Source organism: Eschrichtius robustus, chromosome 3 (assembly GCF_028021215.1).
Source record: "Eschrichtius robustus isolate mEscRob2 chromosome 3, mEscRob2.pri, whole genome shotgun sequence".
NCBI classification, from domain to species: domain Eukaryota; kingdom Metazoa; phylum Chordata; class Mammalia; order Artiodactyla; family Eschrichtiidae; genus Eschrichtius; species Eschrichtius robustus.
Window position 1 is genome coordinate 70,770,699 of NC_090826.1, and position 23,408 is coordinate 70,794,106.

Genomic DNA, 23,408 nt, shown 5'->3' on the forward strand with positions numbered 1-23,408 from the left:
ATGACAAATACAAAAACAAAACAAAAAGCAAAGCAAAGAAAAAACAAAACAAAACAAAAATACCCTTTGTATTTTTGGTTGAGTTGCTTAGAGAGCAGAGCAGAGAATCTTTTTCCTTCAGTGCTATTAGCTCCAGGCTGACGAATAGGTTTTATTTTATCAGAAACATTGATTGAGCCCCTACTTATGCCAGGCTAATAATAGTATAGTAACAGTAATGAGAAGATAACAAAAGCTTAATTGCTCTTCAAGGCCCTCAGAGATAATGTTTTGTGGGATGAGATGGAAGAAGGGCTTCCTTTTCTTTCAGAAATTCAAATCTCTTAATCCAGATTCAATGAACATGCTTCTAAGAAGCTATTCCATTAGAAAGAACAGTGGTATTATCACCACAGAAAGAGATATTTTAGATTTAGGAGACCTTTCTGTGTCCCAATATCCACCATACAAGGAAGAAAATTCTACTACAACTACATAACTCAGCCTTTCACATGCTTTTTTGCTTGAGTCTACACCAAGATATCTGCTCATTTCCTGGAAGGAGCCCTAACTACAGAAAGCAAGACAATGCTCTTAAGATTTTCCTAAACTTGATAGATTAAAGGCTGCTCAGCAGGCTCCTTTGGAGAAGCTATTATGGAAATTAAAATGCCCTTTTAAAAATCAAATAAGTCCCTCCCAGAGTTATGTTCCATTTCTATGCCATCTTGCTTTCCTATGAAAAAAAAAAGCTTATGGATAATGTTCATTGTGCTGGGAATATCCAAAGCAATAAATGGCTTTTAGAGTTGATTAAATGCTAAAGTGAAGCTTTTTGATAACCATAAGAGCTGACTATTGTAAGTGTACTCCAGTGTCATGAATATTACTGCTAATACATGATAAGATTTTTAAAAGGACATAATAAAGTATAATAAAGAATAGATCACTTCCTTCCCTTTTGAGCTTTGGAAAGAGCTATCTTCTTTTCCTTTGGTCTTTACAGTGATAGCAATAGGGAAGTCCTTTTAAAGTGAGTGACTTGGGCAGGGAGGTTATATAATGAGATTAATAACTTAAAGGAGTGGACTGTGCAATAGACCATGATGAGATTAACGATGTTTTAATATCAAAAAGGGCTTTGTGGCTTGATGGAGAGAATATAATTTTACATTTGAGGGCTGAGATTGACAGAATCTTTTGTTGATTAATGGTGGGTGCATCTTTCTGAACACTGATTAGCTTGGGAGATTGTGAGAAGAGCATTTTATAGTACTGAGATTATATTAAAATAAAAATATAGTAAGTAGAAGGATTATAATGAAATGAACTATTGCACTTTGAGTCAATGTTTCAAATTATATTTCAGTTATAAAAAGTGAAATCTACATATTTAAACAAATGTGTAGTCAAAGGATAATGGGTTCATAATGGTCAGGAGTTTTTTTTTTGTTTTTAATTTGGGGACTAGACTATTATGACATCTAAAATATATAATGTATATTTTTCTTTATGTTGATGAGATATGTTTATACCTTGTATCATATTTATATTACTAATGACATTGATAATCATTATTTATGTTTATTGATCATCTTCCAAGCATTATATTAATATTTGTATTTTACCAGTGTGATTTCATTAAATCTTGCAACAGTTCAATAACGTTTATTAGTAGTAACTGCAAGAACTAAGACTCAAACATAAACTCTCAAAATTCAAAGTCCAGAAGATATATAATATATACGTGTTTTATATATTTATATTTATAATTCATTTTAAATATATGTAAATTTCCAAAGCACTGATAATTAAATAGGGGAGAAGTCACTTATCTCTATAAAGCTGCAGTAGATAGCTCAAGATCAAGATGGTGGAGTAGGAGAACACAGAGATGACGTCCCCCTACAAACACATCAAAAATACATCTACTTGTGGAAAAATTCTCACTGAAAACAAACTTGAGACTGGTAGAAATACTCTTATATAATTAAGACTGTAGTAAAGATCCACACAGGATTGGGTAGGAAAGGAAAAGAATTAGGTAGGGCCCTGTGTCTTTGGAAGGGGATACAGAATAAGAGGGGATCATATGGGCCTGGAGATCCTCCCTGGGGGTGGGGGGTGGTTCAAACCACATATTGGGTGCCCCAGCCTGGGCTCTGACACTGGGAGGATGAATCCCCTTAGCTGGTTTCAAAACCAGTGGGACTGACAGCAGAGCTGTAAGAAACCTAGACTCCACTCATGAAGAACACACACACTCTTGCTTACTTTAGGAAAGGGAAGAGAGTAGATTGAAACTGCCTGGGACTCCAGCCAGTTCCCTGTGACTGCTCCAGTGTGCTCCCCAGCCTAAGCTGACTACCCACTTAGGCCCACTTGCTCCATGGCACAGCTCCACACTAGGGTGAAGGCTGCCACAGCTGAGGAAAATGCATGGTTGTGGTGGATGGAGCTGGCTCAGACCCAGCACAGCATCTGAACAAGGTAAGGTCAGTCATTTTTGGCAGTCACAGGGGCAGCAGATCAGAAGCAGTCCAGAACTCTGGAGCTGAGACCACCCAACACATGACCCAGCCCATGCTGAGCACTGATCCAGCCCCTCTTGCTCTGCGGCTCACACCTGGCTCTGGCTGTAGCCACTCCACCTACAGCCCCACGTCCTACCAAGGTGTTAGCTGCCAGCACATCCTAGGGGAAGACATGAGTCATGCTCACATCAGACACAGCTCTCCCACCAAAGTCACAGGGCAGACACAGATTGTATAGGGACACTCTCACATAAGGACACTCCCACATAAGGACACAACATCAAGACCTGGATAGGTAACTGTTTCACCTAATTTCACAGAGACAGAAAGTTAAGCAAAATGAGAAGACAGAGGAATTTATTTCAAATAAAAGAACAAGAAAAAAAACACTGAAACAACAATTAGTGAAACAGAGATAATTTACCAGATTGACTTGAGAGCATTAGTAATAAAAATGCTAACTGAATTAGGGAAAAGAATAGAAGATACAGTGAGAATTTCAACAGGGTTCTAGAAAATATAAAAAAATCAGAACTGAAGAGCACAATAAGTAAAATAAAAAACACACTAGAAGGAATTAAGAGCAGACTATGTGATATAGAAGAACACATACATGGTCTGGAAGATAGAAAAATGCAAATCACCCAATCAGAACAGCAAAAAGAAAAACTAATTTAAAAAATGACAACAGTTTAAGGAACCTCTCAAGCAACTATTTCCATGCATACCAACATTCACAATACTGGGGTCCCAGAAGGAGAAGAAAGACAGAAAGGGATAAAGGGGTAAAAAAAAATGTATCTGGTGAAATTATGGTGAAAACATCCTGAATTTGAAGAGGGAAACAGATATCCAGGTACAGGAAGCAAAGAGGGTTCTAAACAAGATGAACTCGAAGAGACCCACCCTAAGATATATCATAATTAAAATTGCAAAATTGAAAGAGAGAATTCTAAAGGCAGTAATAGAAAAAGAGTTATATACTAAGGAACCCCCATAAGACTATCGGCTGATTTTTCTGCAGAAACTTTGTAGGCCAAAAGGGAGTAGCATGATATACTTAAAATGCTAAAAGGGGAAAACCTACAACCTACTATACTCTACCCAGGAAGACTGTCATTTTGAATAGGAGAGATAAAGAACTTCTCAGACAAGTAAAAATAAGAGTTCATCAATACTAAACTGACCCTAAAATAAAAGTTAAAGGGTCTTCTCTAAGTGGAAACAGCTCATGCAGCTCAATATCAAAAAAACAAAAAAAATGACCCCATCAAAAAATGGGCAGAAGACCTAAATAGACGTTTCTCCAAGAAAGACATACAGATGGCCAAGAGGCACATGAAAAGATGCTAAACATCACTAATTATCAGAGAAATGCAAATCAAAACTACAATGAGGTATCACCTCACACCCATCAGAATGGCCACCATCAAAAAACCAAGACAAGAAATGCTGAAGAGGGTGTGGAGATAAGGGAACCCTCTTGCACTGTTAGTGGGAATGTAAATTGATACAGCCACTATGGAGAACAATATGGAGGTTCCTTAAAAGACTAAAAATAGAACTACCATATGACCCAGCAATCCAACTACTGGGCATATACCCTGAGAAAACCATAATTCAAAAAGATACATGCACACCAATGTTCACTGCAGCACTATTTACGATAGCCAGGACATGGAAGCAACCTAAATGTCCATCAACAGATGAATGGATAAAGAAGATGTGATACATATATACAATGGAATATTACTCAGCCATCAAAAGGAATGAAATTGGGTCATTTGTAGAGATGTAGATGGACCTAGAGACTGTCATACAGAGTAAGCCAGAAAGAGAAAAGTAAATATTGTATATTAATGCATATATGTGAAATCTAGAAAAATGGTACAGATGAAACTATTTGCAAAGCAGAAATAGAGACACAGACGTAGAGAACAAATGTATGGACACCAAGGTGGGAATCGGGGGCTGGGATGAATTGGGAGATTGGGATTGACATATATACACTACTATGTATAAAATAGATAACTAATGAGAACCTGCTGCTTAAAAAAATAAAAATAAAAAACAAACAAAGAAAAACCCATTAGTAGCTAGAAAAAAAAAAAAAAAAAGAAATAGCTATTCTAATCTCTCTTCATATAGGCTGCTTGTCTATGATGACCATTGTTGAATAGGAATCATTAATTTTGATAAAAAATAATTTTTAATGTAAGAAAAGAAGCAAGTATCTGTAGGAAATTAAAAAGCACACTAGGAAAGGCAAATATATAGTAAAGACTGTGGATCAATCACTTCAATAAGCTGGCAAGAAGATTAAAAGACACGAAATTGTAAAATCAATTATAACTACAATAAACAGGTAAGGGATAAACATGAAGATGTAAAATGTAATATCAAAAACACAAAACAGGGAGGAGAGTAAAAAAAAAAATGTAGATATTTTAGAATGTGTTTGAACTTAAGTGACTACCAGTTCAAAATATGTAGACATAGTAATAATTCAACATATACAAACCCTATGGTAGCTACAAATCAAGAACCCACAGTAGATACACAAAAACTAGAGAAAAAAAACACAAGCATGTTACTAAAGAAAATTATTAAAACACAAGGGAAGAAACTGAAAAAGAAAAAAAGAACAGAAAAGAACTAGAAAAACAACCAGAAAACAAGTAACAAAATGGCATTAAATACATACCTAGTTACTATCACTTTAAATTGTCAATGAAGTAAATGTTCCAATAAAAAGACATAGGGTGGCTGATTGAACTAAAAAAGACCCATCTATATGCTGCTTACAAGAGACTCACTTCATAGCTAAAAATACACAGACTGAAAGTGAAGGGATGGAAAAAACATTTCATGCAAATGAAAATTACAAGAAAGCTGAGGTAGCAATACTCATATCAGAAAAAATAGACTAAAACAAAGTCTATAACAAAAGACAAATAAAGGCATTATATAATGATAGAGGGATCAATACCTGAAGAGGATAAAGTCTCATTAGCATATATGTACCTAATACAGGAGCACCTAAACACATAAAACAAATATTAACAGACATAAAGGGAGAAATTGACAATAATACAAAAATAGTATGGGAATTTAACACCCAACATACATCAATAGACAGATCAGGGCTTCCCTGGTGGAGCAGTGGTTAAGAATCCACCTGCCAATGCAGGGGACTCGGGTTCGAGCTCTGGCCCGGGAAGATCCCACATGCCACAGAGCAACTAAGCCTGTGTGCCACAACTACTGAGTCTGCGCTCCAGAGCCCGCGAGCCACAACTCCTGAAGCCCGGGCATCTAGATCCCATGCTCTGCAACAAGAGAAGCCACCTCAATGAGAAGTCCACACACCGCAACGAAGAGTAGCCCCCACTCACTGCAACTAGAGAAAGCCCGCACGCAGCAACAAAGACCCAACACAGCCAAAAATAAATAAAATAAATCAGTTAAAAAAAAACAAAATAGACAGATCATCTAGACAGAAAATCAATAATGAAACAGTGGTCTTAAATGACACATTAGACCAGTTGGACTTGATAGATTCTTAAAGGACATTCCATCCCAAAACAGCAGAATACACATTCTTTTCAAGTACACATGGAATGTTCTTTAGGATAACAAGCTAGGCCACAAAACAAGTCCTAACAAATTTAAGAGGATATAAATTATATAAAATATTTTTTCCAACAACAATGATATGAAATTAGAAATCAATTCCAAGAAGAAAAATGGGAAAAACACAAACATGTGGCAACTAAACAACATGCTACTAAAAAAACAATGGGTCAATGAAGAAATCAAAGAGGAAATCAGAAAATAAGGCAAATTAAAAAAATTTTTCCAAAAGCTATGGGACACAGCAAAAGCAGTTCTAAGAGGGAAGTATATAGCAATACAGGCCTACCTCAAGAACCAAGAAAAATGTCAATATATAACCTAACCTTCCCTCTAAAGGAAATATAAAAAGAAAAATACAAAGTCCAAAGTCAGCAGAAAGAAAGAAATAATAAAGACCAGAGAGGATGGGCAAAAGACCAGAAAAGACATTTTTTAAAGAAGGCTAAGGATGGCTAACAGGTAAATGAAAAGAAGCTCGACATGACTAATCATTAGGCAAATGCAAATCAATGCCACAATGAGATATCACCTCACAAGTGTCAGAATGGTTAAAATCAAAAACTCTACAAATAGCAAATGTTGACAGGGATGCAGAAAAAAGGGAACCCCTGTACACTGATGGTGAGAATGTAAATTGGTACAGCCACTATGGAAAAGAGTATGGAGGTACCTCAAAAAACTAAAACTAGAACTAACATATGATCTGACAATTCCACTTCTGGATTTTTATCTGAAGGAATGAAAACACTAACTTAAAAGATATATGCACCCTCATGTTCACTGAAGCATCATTTATAATAGACAAGACATGGAAGCAATCTAAGTGTTCGTGGATGGGTGAATGGATAAAGCAAATATGTATATATATATATATATATATATATATATATATATATATATATATATATATATATAAGATATAATAGAATACCATTCAGCCATAGTAAAGTAGGAAATCTTGCCATTTGTGACAATACAGATGAAACTAGAGGGCATTATGCTAAATGAAATAAGTCAGATAGAAAAAACAAATACTATATGCTATCACTTATAAGTGGAATCTAAAAAAATAAAACAAATGTATATAACAAAACAGAAATAGCTTCACAGATATAGAAAACAAATTAGTGGTTACCAATAGGAAGAGGGAAGATGGGAGGGGTAAGATAGGGGTATGGGATTAAGACTAACAAACTACTATGTATAAAATAGATAAACAACAACGATATATTACACAGCATAGGGAAATATAGCCATTATTTTTAATAACTCTAAATGGAGTATAATCTATAAAATTTTTGAAACATTATGCTGTACATCTGAAACTAATATTGTAAATCAACTATACTTCAATTTAAAAAAAAAAATCAGAGAGGAAATGAATAAAATAGAGACAAAAGAAACAAAAAAATCAATGAAACCAAGAGATGGATTTTTAAAAAGTTAAAAAAAAGTTGAGAAGCTTTACCCAGGCTCATCAAGCAAAAAAGAGAGAGAACCCAAATCAATAAAATATGAAAGAGGAGAAATAACCAATCACAGAGATTAAAAAAAATCATAAGAGAATATTATTAACAGTTATAGCTGAACTAATTGGACAAACTGAAGAAATGGGCAAATTTCTAGAAACATATAACCTTCCAAGACTGAATCATGAAGAAATATACAATCCGAACAGACTGATCATGAGTAGTAAAATTGAACTTATAATTTAAAAAATTCCCAGAAAACAACAGTCCAGGACCAGACAACTTCATAAGTTATGGAATACAACTTATATGTATTCCACAAAACATATAAAGAAGAATTAATGCCTATCCTTCTCAAACTATTTCAAAAAGTTGAAGAGGAGGAAACACTCCCAGCTTTATTCCAGGAGGCCACCATTACCTTGATACCAAAACAAGAAAAATACACTACAAAAAAAAGAAAATTACAAGGCAAAAAAGAAAAATACAGACCAATATCTCTGATGAATATAGATGCAAAAAATCCTCAACAATATACTAGCAAATAGAATTCAACAATATTAAAAAAAAAAAAAAAAAGGATCATACACCATGATCAAGTGGAATTTATTCCAAGGATGCCAGGATGGTTTCATATCTGCAAATCAATCAATGTGATGTACCACATTAACAAAATGAAGGATAAAAATCACATGATCATCTCAATAGATGCAAAGTAAGCATTTGACAAATTTCAACATCCATTCATGATAAAAACTCTCATCAAAATTGGTTTAGAGAGAACTTAATGTAGTAAAGGCCATTTATGACAAACCCACAGATAACATCATACTCAACGGTGAATGCTGAAAGCCTTTCCTCTAAAACCAGGAATAAGACAAGGATGTTCACTCTCGTTACTTCTATTTAATGTAGTATTGGAAGTTCTAACCACAGCAATCAGACAAGGAAAAGAAATAAAATGCATTCAAATTGGAAGAAAACAAATAAAACTGTCACTATTTGCAGATAACATGATACTATATATAGAAAACCCTAAAGTCTCCACCAAAAAACTATCAGAACTAATAAATGAATCTGCTAAAGTTGCAGGATACAATATTAATATACAGAAGTCTGTTGCTTTTCTATGCACTAATAATGAACCATCAGAAAGAAAAAACAAGAAAACTATCCTGCTTAAAATAACATCAAAAAAAGTAAAATGTCTAGGAATAAACTTAACCAAGGAACAGAAAAACCTATACTCAGAAAACTATAAAACACTGTTGACAGAAACTGAAGATGATACCAAGAAATGGAAAGATATTCTGTGCTCTTGGAAGGATTAATATTGTTAAAATGTCCATACTGCCCAAAGCAATCTACAGATTCAATGCAACCCCTATCAAACTACCATGGTATTTTTCACAGAACTAGAAGAAATAATCCTAAAATGTATAAGGAACCACTAAAGACCTCAAATAGCCAAAGCAATCTGAATAAAAAAGAACAGAACTGGAGGTATCACACTCCCCGACTTCAGGCTATACTACAAACCTACAGTAATCAAAATAGCATGGTACTGGCACAAAAACAGACACACAGGTCACTGGAACAGAATAGAGAGCCCAGAAATAAACTCATACACCTGTGGTCAATTAATCTAAGACAAAGGAGGCAAGAATACATAATGAGAAAAGACAGTCTCTTCAATAAGTGGTGTTGGAGAAACTTGACAGCTATTGATACATGTAACAGAATGAAATTAGAACAGTGTCTAACACCATATGCAAAAATAAATTCAAAATGGATTAAAGACCTAAATATAAGATTGGAAACGGTATAACTCCTACAAGAAAACATAAGCAGAACACTCTTTGACATAAATTGTAGCAACATTTCTTTTCTTTTTATCTGTCTTTTAAGGCAAAGGAAACAGAGCAAAAATAAACAAATGGGATCTAATTTAACTTAAAAGATCTTGCACAGTGAAGGAAACCACTGAAAAAATGAAAAGACAACATATTGAATGGGAGAACATATTTGCAAATGATATTACTGATAAGGGGTTAATATCCAAAATATATAAACAGCTCATACAATTCAGTATCAAAAAATGACCCACTTAAAAAATGGGCAAAAGGCCTGAGTAGGCATTTTCCCAAAGAAGATATGCAGATGGCCAATAGGCACATAAAAAGATAAATATTTTATTATCAATAATATTTAGGATTTTTGCCCAAAATTTTATGACTATTCCTGATAATCAAAAAGGCTTTTCTTTAGATGCAAATAAATCCTACATAATAAGTGGGGTATAAGTAAGTTATCCCTGAAGCAGAGGAAAGGACTATTCTCCCACTCTTGTCAACAAGTGGAGGTGTTTTGCACATAAAGCAAAGCAACTATCTTAAATGGTCATGCTTCTCACTGGTGGAAGGGCATGTGAGGTGTCGCTGCAGAAGTCAAAAAATGTGACCTGCTAAGTATTTGATTTTGGCCTTTCCATACAGATAATTTAGTAGGCTAGTTATCAGGAGTGTGAGAGAAAAGAAAAAAGCCAAGAGTTTTTCTTTCTGACTCCTGACCCTGACTACAAACATTGGCCCTAAAACTGATTAAGTTTTCAAGCTTCTGCAGCTGGTACATAAGGCCATATTGGCTTTGTACAAATGTTATGTCTTATATTTATTATTAGTACCCTCTTTAGCTTTTACTTTTTCCTCCTTACTTTTTTTTTTCTTTTGCATTCATTTTTTCCCTTATTTTCTTTTATTATTTTAGCTACTTTTACCATTATGTTCTTTTAATCTCTTTGTAATTTTTTTTTTTCAATTTTCATTGAAATATAGTTGATGTACAATGTTGTGTTAGTTTCGGGTGTACAGCAATGTGATTCAGTGTGTGTGTGGGTGTGTGTGTGTAGATATATATTCCTTTTTAGATTATTTTCCATTATAGGTTATTACAAGATATTAAGTATACTTGCCTGTGCTATACAGTAGATCCTTGTTGGTTATCTACTTTATATATAATAGTGTGTATATTTTAATCCCAAACTCCTAATTTATCCCTCCCCCCACTTTTCCTTTGGTAGCCATGAGTTTATTTTCTATGTCTGTGGATCTATTTCTGTTTTGTAAATAAGTTCGTTTGTATCATTTTTTAAGATTCCACCTATAGCATTATCATATGATATTTGTCTTTCTCTGACTTCACTTAATACGATAAGCTCTAGGTCCCTCCATGTTGCTGCATACAGCATTATTGCATTTTTTTGTGGCTGAGGAATATTCCACTGTGTAGGGAAATTAAAAGACAAAAGTAGTAAAATCATCTGTATACACAATAAACAGTTAAGGGATACGTAAAACAATTAGATATAAAATATGATATCAAAACTAGTGAGGGGAGGAGAGTACAAATGTAGGGTATTTAAAATTCTTTTGAAATGAAGAGATCAGCAACCTAAAACAATCATCTATATATATATATATATATATATATATATAGACTCCCATACCAAAACCTTACGGTAACTGCGAACCAAAAATCTTTAATAGATATACACACAAAAAAGAAAAAGGAATCCAAACATAACACTAAAGATAGTTATCAATCACAAGAGAACAAAAGAAGAAAGGGAAAACAAGACCTACAACAACAAATCCAAAAAAAATAACAAAATGGCAAGAACATACATATCAATAATCACCTTAAATTTAAATGGAGTAAAATCTCCAACCAAAAGACAAAAACAAGACCTGTATAGATGCTGTTGACAGGAGACCCATTTCAGATCTAGAGACACATACAGACTGAAAGTGAGGGGATGGAAAAAGGTATTCCATGCAAATGGAAATCAAACAAAAGCTGGAATAGCAATACTTATATAAGACAAAATATATTATTTTTTAAAATATATAATTGTTTTATCGATTTCACTGTATCTAAAAATTCTGAATTTACTATGTCTTTTCTAGGTACTATATTCTTTCTTTTGTCTTTTTTAGCCTTAGGCTTACATATAACTTTTACTTAATTATCTTCCTAAAATTTTTACCAATTTAAGACTTATCTTGTGGTGTTTAGTTTTATTTTTTGTTGTTTCATAGTCTCTTATTCTTAACTATTTTATATAAAATTTATACTACTTTTATTCTTTTAAATATTTTATATTTAAAATTTATTTTGTAAAATTTTCTTAGCTCGTGCTTATGTATTTTAATTGTTTTTCTTTTAATTACTCATATATATTTAAAAATGAGCAGAAGTTACACATATGCTGTGATTCTCTTTAACTCTCGACAGTTAAGGTGATTCTCTGCTCTGGGCAAAGTCATTTAGCCATTTTTTTTCCTTTCATTTAACCTTTAATGGGACCTCCTGGCCCCTGTGAAACTGTATCTCTATTAACAAAACTGAATATCTGATTCTAAATCATTAAGTTGGATAACAAAAAATCAGAATTTTGCGAAGTAAATCCACTGCAGTTATCCACACTGATAACTTAGAATAAAGTAATGTACAGCTGTTGCTTGGTATCTGTTCAGGATTGGTTCCAGGACCCCGCATAAACCAAAATCTGCAGATAATCAAGTCCTTTATATAAAACGCTGTAGTAGTCAGCCCTCCGTATCTGTGGATGGGAAACCTGTGGATACAGAGGGCCCACTGTATTCACATTATAAACACATTATTTTCCCCTCAGAATTACCTGGGTATTGGAGACAGAGAGGCTGATTTTTAACAGTGTAATTTCCCAGCCCTCACCCTATAATACTCTATCAGAATATTTGGAATGTAGGCCTGGAACTTTTCTTTAACAAGCTACCCTCGGTGATGTTTAAGCACACTCAACTTTGACAACCAGTGTCCTAAATTACTCAGCCACTTTATGTAAAAGTATTTATATGAAATCTACAATTCCTATCCTAAATAACTGCTGGATACTGGGCAAATTATTTATTCAGAACAATAAAGACATATTTAAAAAGTAACTCTCCAAATTGCAATATTGAACAATTAAGCAGTTCTCATATGGTTCCAACACTGTACTTGAAAAGAAGGCAGGAAAGAGGGTCTTTAGATATTGTCCTGGAGCCTGCTTTATCTTAACCTGTACCCAAAGTCACCATTAACTGCTTCACTTTAGTTCTAGAAAGCATCAGGTCCCCCAGTAATCCCTCTGTAGTTCTGCAGTTGTGCATAACATTATCAATATCACTATAGCTAAGTTAAACTTGTATCACAAGTTTGTATTTCCTCATACACTGTCCTCTGATATAGACTCTAGGCTGCTCCAGAGGAAGCTTTATGTCTTTGTTCTTATACTCTGTGCTAGTAACATGTCTATCATAGAATAGATCTTCAAAGAAAATGTTTTCAATGAATAAATAAATAATAATTATTTATTTAAACATAAATTTGTTTCTGCAGATCTTGACTTGGATCTCCAATATGATGAATATAATATGCATTGTTTTTTATTTTCCTCCAAATATAAAAACTGTTTAAAGTTGTAGGTGGAACATATTTCCCCACCCCAGTGATGCTGGGCATGACAAAACAACTGGCTTTTGCCAGTGCAGTTTTAGTGGATGTAACACATGCAGAGGCCTTAAATATGCCCACATGGTTCTGTTTATGCTTGTATTCTAAGATTTTACTTTGAAAGTAATATGCCTATGGTAGCTGCTGCTCCTTTTACTTGGGTTCCAGAAAAAGCAAAATGGAATAAAAGTGCACTGAACCACTGCCTGGATCCAAGTCTCATCAATATGCAGTCTGGAGCAGAGCTGCCCAGCCAAGTCAGATCTAGATCAGCTGAACCATTGTCCACCAAAAGACTTGTGCCAATGAGAACCTATTCTTGTTGCAAGAACTAAGTTTTGGGGTAATTTGTTAGCACCATGTTGTAGCAATAGGTTTCTGATGCAATTATTCTACAGAAGGGCAAATTGACTAAATACAAAAAGAAACATTTTAATAAATTTATTTAGAGTCATGACATAATATTGAATGATATTAATCTGTTCTCTAATTTAGGTACAAGGTAGTTTCATGCATGGATAATAATCCAGGATTCTTCTATAATCTTCACCTTTTTTTTTATCTATTCATCATCTTTTTGTTTACCAGAGGAATTATTAATAGAGCAATGCAGGTAGAAAAGAGGTTGAAAGTTGACAATCAATGCTATCTAGATTTTAGCTTTTTGTATAATAGTCCTGATTCCTAATCTCTGCAAAGTTCATTTTTTCTGCTTGAAGCCTTCCCACAAGAAACTTTCCTTTACTGAAATTACTATAGCACTATTAGAAAGTACCTTATATTTAGCAGTTAATGACGTATTCTTTTGTATTATCTTCTAGAGGTACCATAGGTAAATTTTATTTCTCTAACTATACTGCTAACTTTTGAGGTTATCTGCTAATTTCATTATGTCCTTCCATAGTGCCTGGAACAATCTTAAACGTAAAGTAGGCATTTCATAAACAGAATGACTACATACCACAATTTTCCTGGGATATTCTCACTTATATCTTTTATTTCCAGAATATCATTAACAGCCCTACTTATTCTTAAAGTATCCCAGCTTGGACAATGAATTATCTGATCAACACTTTTTTTTTTTTTTTTTTCTGGCTGCACCATGCAGGTCTTAGCTCCCCAACCAGTGTTTGAACCCACGCCCCCTGCAGTGGAAGCATGGAGCCTTAACCACTGAACTGCCAGGGAAGTCCCTGGTCAACATATTAATAAATAACTGCTGAATGACAAAACTAACCCTGGATAAGGTTATGTGTGTAATATCTACCTCAAAATAGATTACATTTGCAGACGTAGCTGACAAGTGTTAATGTATCATCTTATTGTGAGTTCTATTTGGCCTAATAACTGAAGAAAAATGGTGGCTAAACATCTATTTGCCTTCTGCCTTTTAAAGGACAGTATCTGATCTGATATTCATGTCTGGTTTTTCTCATAATGTGATATGCTGATGCTCTAAATCTTTGTTTGTGTAGCAGGAACTCATGGCATATTTTGATTCTATTTATACTTCATTTATATTTCAAAGGCATCAGCCCAAAGTAGAGTGAGTTCAGCAAAGTATACAGAATAAAACACTTGCGGTTAAGCATTTATCAATGCCTTTGGAGTCAAAGAAGCCAATGAAAAGCTGTAAGCAGAGATGCATTAAAATCAGAAGAAAACCACATAATGTAACCTAAACTTCTGATTTTCCTTCTCAAGAACTTATATGTTTCTCACTGACTTAAGACCATGGGTTTTAATGGGCTATGGAGTATAGCAAGTAGACCTTAGTCATGAAGATCTGAGTTTAAAAGCTATCTTTGTTACTTACTAACTAGGTGACCTTGCAAATCTCTGGCAATGTTGCTTTTAATTTGTAAAACGGAGAAGTTCATGTCCTCTTCTTTGACTATTTTATGTATTAACAGTTAATGGGAAAAAATGTATAATACTAAATACAGTGTTTAGCACAAGTGATTGTTGAGAAATGATGTAATTGATATAAATTAACACTTTTTTCAATGACTAAATCTCATCCCTAATTCCGAGGAGTTACTGGAGTTTGCAGATTTATTTTCAGTTTCTCTGGCAATGTTTTCACTCCAGATTTCCCGTCTCCAAAGGGCTGCTTTATTGATGATATAACTTTTTTTTTGCACTTATTTTGACCTTCGTTAGGAAAAAACTTAACTGGTCTGAACTGTTTAATGGTTTTAGAAGTCTGTAGATAAATGGGAAATGCAGCAAGGGAGGGGCTGAAGGTCCTCTGTTACGGCCAGCTCTTGACCAGGACGCACATGCTATCTTGTTTTTATGTGCTGCTCTGCTACTGTTGCTAGAGGGAAACGATGGAACTGTAGATCAGGATGATCTGTGACAGACTGAGGGGATCTGAATGCTGAGCTCACATGTACATAATGTAATGCATTTAGTGAAACCTGGAAAATCCCAGCAAGACTGCTGCATACGTGGAAGGCAGGACAGACATGCACACCAAGTCCTTGACCTGGAACAGGGCCACTTCAGGGTGTTTTTACAGATCAACTTGAGACCACTTGTAAACTACTTTCCCCAATTCAAGGTGAAAGCAAATGACCAAGATCTTTACAATTTCGAAGGAAGACAGATGTGCCTTCGTGTCTTGTTCCTTACACCAAGAAGAAATATACGAAATCATGCTGTCTTAATGTTCAAGCAGCAGTTTGTTCTTTCTGTGAACTTTGAAGGGTTTTTATTTAAAACAATTGGAGGAGTATTCCTCCACAGAACGGAAAAGCAGTAACACATCTACAACTTGAACCAAGCTGAAGATACATTTTTGTTTTCGTCAAAATGATTTTAATGTGAAGTAATTCTAGTCTAAGTGCATCCCCCCAGGGTTTACCAAAAATTCAGTTAATTTAATATGCAATTTAATTTCCCCCTAGCTTTGGATTTTTCACTCTGGAGTTATAGCACTGGTGAGACTTATGGATATACAACATTACTTTGACTGTGTTGAAGATGTGAGGTTCAAAAAATGCTTTAAAAAATCCAGCAATATGCTAGAACTAGAAAATAGTTATGAAATCTTATGAAAATAATTGATGCAGAGAACATCTTTCATGACAAAATAGCTAAAGGAAAAGGAAATAATCCATTTTCAAGCTTTAAGTCAAATGTTCCTGCAGGTCAAAGGGAATCTATGTGGGGTACTTTTATTCTTAGACAAGGCAGAGGTTTATGAACAGATCTAAAATATCCTTAAGGAGCAGAGCTTACTCTTATATCGTTATTTAATACTTAAATTTCTTCATAAATCTTAAGGACATCAGTTGTCAGGATGTCTGTGCTCTATGGGTTTTCAGTTTTTGTTCCCTTGAATAGCTTAGAAAAGAAGATATGAACTATGAGAATTGTTAAAGCAACAAAAAAGTCTCTCTGTGTTTTCTTTTGAGGGGAAAGGTAATTTGTTAAGAAACCTCCTTGACAGGATGATGGAACATACTTCTTTTGTTTTTTTTCCCACCGCGTACAGCCATGAGAATCAAACAGAAAGCTAGGCTTACTGTAACACATTGACTGACAATTAGATTTTAAAACCCCAGGAAATAGGATCTCATAATGGTGTCTAATGGGATTCTGAAATAAAGTCTACAGCTCTCAGGTATCATCAGGTAGTGAAATTAAAAGAAAAGCACAGAAACTCAATTATTGCTAGAATTGGCTCGTTAAGTCGGTTGCTGTCACAAGTGGAAGATTCTTTAACTCCATGGCAATAATGTGTATTTTTGGTTTCTTGTACCATTAGAGATCATTATGCCTCTTAAAATTAAGAAATGTGAATCAAATTTTGGCATCCTTTACACATGAAAATCTTTTGAGACTTATTTTCTATACATCTTTCTCATAAAACAGAGTAATTTTATTAAGATATTTAGGCAATGGAATTTGATGAAACAGTAAATATCTTGAGTATGATGGCTTAATTGTACTGTTATTAGACTTTCATATTTTACTAGTGTTTATTTAATGCCTTATTTTTATATATCATAGCAAGTTGCACTGAATGAGAACATACTAAGAATCTGATGATTCAGTATTGAACAGTATTGAAAGCAATCATTATAAGTAAAACTTAAACTTTCAAGGATAACAAGAATGTAAATGCATGCAATAAAAATCATGGCTTATTCTACCATCATATTTTATGCTATGACAGCAATGGATATAAGTGCTTGATTTTTTTGTTTGATTAAAAGTTTGCCCATAGAATTTTATTCCTGAATTTTCCCACAGTCCATAATTAGCAACGATCCAAAAATTAATTAGAAGAATGAAAAATGTATTATTTGGAATATGAATCAGTCACTAGAGATACAAAAGTTTCAGTCAGGAGCTCATTATTCTAAAGTTTTTTTCAGATGCATTTTTAAGTGAAGTTCATTAATCACAATGTCCTAATAATTTATACACATTGTTTTTCTTTTGGAGCTGACAAAACGTAATGCCAAAAGAAAAGCTGATTCTTTTTACAAAGAAAAGAACAAGGCTGACTGTTGACAAATATAAAAAGATGCGTGCCCTGAGACTCCCAAGGCAGAACTTCATCCCTTATATCTATCTAGGCTTGGTTTGTTCTTCAGAAGCTGAATTCTCCTTAGCTGCAGAAGGAGCTACTTTGGGCAAACTCCCTCAAAAGATGTATTCATTCTCTTTCACAGGAGAAAGTGGATGTAAATAGAAAGAATAAAGAAAAACTCAGTGGATTTAGGAGAACCAAGTTGCACCCATGACATGTGCCAGAACTTTAAAATGTAAATCATTTGAGCCTATTCAATTTCCAAGTTATTATTAATTCTTTATTCGAGAGACCAAAAACTTAATGAGCTTTTACTGAATTCTGGGAGGAAGAGAATTCAGAAAGATATGTTGCTCCAGGCATAAGAATAGAAAATTGAAAGACTTGATTGAGACAATTTGGTTTGCTTATAAAAAGTCAGGAATGCTTTACATAGAAAAAAAAAAAAATTGACAAAATACAACATAAAGTTAAGAATATTAGAATTTATGTAAAGAAGATTTATTTCCAAAATACTAGGTGGCTATAGCACATCAAATGAAAGTATGAAAAATGTTAAGCCTGTTACATTTCAGAAACAGCCAAGTTTTTGTCTTTTTGGTTTTTTGTTTCTTTTCCCAGGAGAATAAAGGCATCACAAAGTAAACAGCATGATACAAAAGGATTAACAAGGAAGTTAAACTCTTGACTTTTGATTTCTAAATTATCACATTGCAACATGAAGAACTACATTATGAGTATTAATTAATTGAAGAGAAGCTTGCCAGTGGGAGATAGGGAAAGAAAGAAAAGTTGTGAAAAAGCTACAATCTGGATATCATCTTTTTCTTTCAAGTACAAAGATAAAGATACTAAAGGCAACAGAGTGTAATGGTTAAATGTATGGTTTTGGACTCAGGCCTGAGTTTTGAGTCCTGCTTTTGTTACACTCTAAATCATTATTCTAAAGCTTATTTCCTTCATTTGCAATATGAGGTTAATAACAACAATTGTTTCATATAGTTCTTTTGGGAATAGCATTAGATAATTCATTTAAAGTATTTAGCACACTACCTGGCACACAGAATACATTAAATAAATAGTAGCTATTCTTCTCATTAATAAGTCACAGGTACACATAAAATGAAAGACATCGCTGCTGCGTGAGATGATGGGTTTTTGTGATCTTCCCTAAAATGTTCTGCTGGGGGATTGTATTAAATTCTGAAATCACCAAGTTCCACTCACAAAGCTCACAAATCTTGAGCCCTAGAACACCGCTCCCGCCCTTCAGAGAGGCATTATCAGCTCTCCAAACTAGTGTGCTGTCTGGGCCCAGGTGGGCAGCACTTTTTAAATTCACACAAAAGCTCTATCTTGTCTCAGTTCTGATCACAGTATCCTTCCCATCCATAGACGTATAGTAACGTTTCTTAGCCTTGTAAACAGCTCTGCATCTTAGGTCAAAGGAGTCACCTCATTTTTGATTTATGAATTGCTATGGGTTTATTTATATCCATTTTAATTCCTAGAGTTACACAGCTGAGCCTTTTCAATCATTTATTTCTGTGGTTCTCAGGCCAGCATTTACCTGACCACCTTGCTGCTGTTTAGCAACAATGCATACTGCAGTTAGTTTTTAATACGTAGTTTTCTTTACTCTTCATGGTTAAAACCTGGGTTATTCACGGAATAGGAACAGAGTGGTCAGAAAGTAATCAGATGATTTTAGGAAGTTTAGAACTTTTGATACAACTCTTTGATTCCAAAGCCAATGATGGTTTACTATTTGTGTGACGAATTGTAAAGGGTCTGGTATTTTACCCTACTTGTGAGTTACAAAGTTAATTTGTTATAGTTTCATGCATGCTGGTGAAAAACACAAGATTCCTAGGTCAGAGACACAAGAACTTTCAATATTCACTGCAATAGAAGTAATACAATTAACAGCATTTTTGTGATGCAAAGACGGGCCAGTGTTACAGCACATGCAGTGGGTTTCATTACAGGAGAAAAATACTAAGCATGGAGAACCCAAATCTTGTATAAGGGACAGTAGTATGCCTGCCCTTCCTTTGTTCCAGAAGAAGATACTATCTCTAGCATATAAAGCTTTTCTTTATATAAACATCCTTGAAAAGACAGTCCAGAACAAAGGGCTATCTGTGCTTGTGTTTGCAAGATATGTAGAAAGAGGAGATACCTACGGAGAACTATCTCCCAGTGAGATGGAAAATGGAAGATTTCTTTAAGGGGCGTATCACTTTTAACCATTGGATGTAGAGATTATTTTTGGAAATTTGAGTAAAATGTAATTTTAAAGGATTGGCAATCTTTCTGAAAATAAATTCAAAGTTCATATTCTTGCAGGGAGAAGTATTCAGGTATTCAAGGGCAATTTCTGCTCAAGACAAGAAGTGAAGAACCTGAAATTCTAAGCAAGCTCAACTCTCCCCCACTTTTATCCTCTGTCCCCTTTATACAGACAATAAAAAACACTTTACATGTAACTTTGAGCACAGATATCATGGGCTATTACTTCTTGGTTGTTCTTTAAAATAATTACTTTTATAACATGCCAATTTCAATATAGCTGGAGTGATTGCCTTTTAAAACTAATAGTAAGAAGATTATGTTTTGAAATGAAGAGGAAAAACAAAGTAATTTTTCAGTTAATCCTCACAGGATGAAGATTGAAAAGATGATAACCAAAAATAAATAAATGAGATAATTATAGCTAAAGAAGTTAATTAAAATTAAATGGTTTTTACAAATATATACAGTGAAAGGCAAATAGAATAGAGAAAAATAGATCCTCTATAAGTAGAGGAATAAAATTAGTGGTGCTATAACACACTTGAGTTATTGAATTCCTTCCTTTCATCAGACTTCAACAGAAATAAAATGAAGAAAAGAAATGTAAACAATTGAGAAATAATGAAGAATGTAAAAAATGTAAAAAATGCAATTGTTCTTTTCCTTGGGAGCAGGTACGGGAAATTTTGAAAATCATTTATATTAAGCAGCTTTACAAGACTTGATTCCATGAGCACTAAGGAATGATGAGTGTACTTAATGAACCAGTGTCTTTTAAATAATCATGAAGAAGGTAATAGGCATCAAATGATTAGAAAGGATAAATGTATTCAGTGGAAAACATTCAAACTGAAGGTGAAAAGTTCAAAGGACAAGTGGAACATTCCTCTGGTGTAAAACTGACCAAAAAGAAAAAAACACTTGATGGCAAAGAAGTAACCTGGAGAATGTAACCACTCAACATAGAGTATAAAATAGCCCGAAATAAAACAGATAATTTTTAATAAAAGTAATAAATCAATACAGGAACAGGTAGAATGTACTTTAGTGTACCTTAACTTTTAGATAAATAGATTTTTAAAATTATAAAATAGTTAAGCATAATCTTATAATCAATGATTTTAAAAGGAGAGAATGATAGGAGGCTAAAAATTGATTTTGACAGTATATCCATAAATAAACCTGTGGAAAAATAAACAGGTGTCATCTCCCTAAAGAATCTAACTCAAATGGGTAAAAATAAACATATATGTCCAAAAGGTTGAAAGAGAGGGTACATAACCCAAAAAAAATCTTAGAAAATGACATAAAATAGTAATGCTAGCATAAGGAAAATTAAGCCCTTAGGAACAAATCTTTTGACAGAAAGAAGGCAACAAAACCTTACCCATTTAGCTCAACAAACTTGTCTGGACATCTGTTCGTGAAGAGCTGGAGTGAGCTTGTGCTGCGTGGGAAGGGCCAATTGTTAAGTATCATATAATTTGCAAGATGGATGCTAAAATGTTGGCAGTTTGATATCAGTTTGATATCAGCTATAATGGGAGCATTTACAACATGGAAATCAGCAAATGATACAAAATCAGGATGATTTTTCTCCAGCGATTTTTCTCTTTTTCACTAGCCATCACTGCAGTTACTAAGAGAGAGGACTTATTACTGTGGGCTGATTCTGCAATATTAACAAATGACAAATTAAGACTAAACTTATCAAATCCTTTTGCCTCTGTCTTCCCTATTCAGAAACAATCTTTAAAAATTGGAAAGGGTAAACTTACTTGGTTAAACAGGGAATTATGGTCTAAGATAATAAAGCTTGATCTATCTGGAATTTTAAAATGTTATTTTTTTCTCAATTATATAAAGAATGAATTCTTATTGTTATGAAAAATTTTTAAATTTAAAAATTTAAAATTTGAAACATCTATAATCCTATTGCCTAGGGATAAACATTGTTAATACCTCAATGTATTATATTCAAATATTTAAAAATAAATGTATATTTATATATATTCTGGCAATTTGCTTTTTGTATACATTTTAGGTGCATAGTTTTTTATTATAATCATTCTTCTATTTTAATCATTGTAACCAATTTTCCATACTGCAATGCTGGAAAGCCTGCCTCATCTATACAATTTTCCACTGTTGGTGGATATATTACAAAGTTGGTTGGAATCTTAATTTGTCAGTGTACATGAATGTACATGAATGCTCATCTCCCCACACCTGCTTGGCATCTATGATTATCATTTTTAGGAAATGGGGTCAAAGAGTCAGCATCTGTAAAAGTTTCCTGAATCTGAGGCTAGAGATACTCTACCACTGAAAGCTGTGTGTCCTCCGGAGTAATATAACATGTACCCAAGTCCGACATTGTTCATCTGAAGTCCATTAGAAGATAAGTTTGAAATTTTCCCCAGACGCTTCAAATGATCCAGTGTATTATTATTTACTTATTTATTTTTTCCCTGTTCAATAGCATTATACTTTCAATTCAGTTTGTATCTAGATGAGGCTGGCTCTCCAGCATTGCAGTTAAGCTTAACACGTGCTAAACAAATCTTTGGTGGTAGATATAGCCAGTGTTTTTGTATACCTTCTATAAGTAATTTAAAGCAGTCATGTTCCCTGATCGGCCCAGACACTTCCCATTTCCTACCTTTATACTCTCACCTGCAACTTAAGGTTTGACCAGAATCCAGTACTTGAACTCTCATAGCTGAGAAAATTGGTCTCGTATTTTAATTTTCACATCTTATTTATAAGAATCAGGTTAAAAATAATAAATAAGTTCAATTAATAGCTATTGTATTTTCTCCTCTGGGAGTTGTTCATTAACATCTTTTCCTGTTTTTCTTCCTGGGAGAAAGGGAAAATTCAGTGCAACTCTCACTCCATATCTAATTAGTCCCCAAATCCTATAGGTTTTGCCTTTTTCTTGCTCAGATTTGTCTCCTCCTGTCCTTCCCCATTGTCACTTTCTCCATCATCTCCCACAGACTGCAGGCTGTTTCCACTACTTGTAAGCTTGCTGCCCACTGCTGCATGAGTAATTGTTCTAAAATAATTAAAAATGAATCATGATATTCTTTTAGGTTAAATTCTTTGTTGGCTCCCTCTGACTTTACAACTACGATCTGGCTTCTTGTCTCTAGCCTCATTTTTCCCCTAGATCCATACATGTATTTTATTCTATCAATGCAAAATTCAGGAACTCTTTTCAATTCCGTAATAGCCCAGATTTTTTCCCCTCAATGGAACTTTGTTTCTTTCTCTTTAAAGTACACAGAACCAAACAAAATACTACAGTGAAAATTATACAAGGAAACTTTCAAACTTCTATTTGATTATTGATTTCTTACTGACACACATGGCATGTTAATTATAATGTCAATTCTCATAATTTTTACA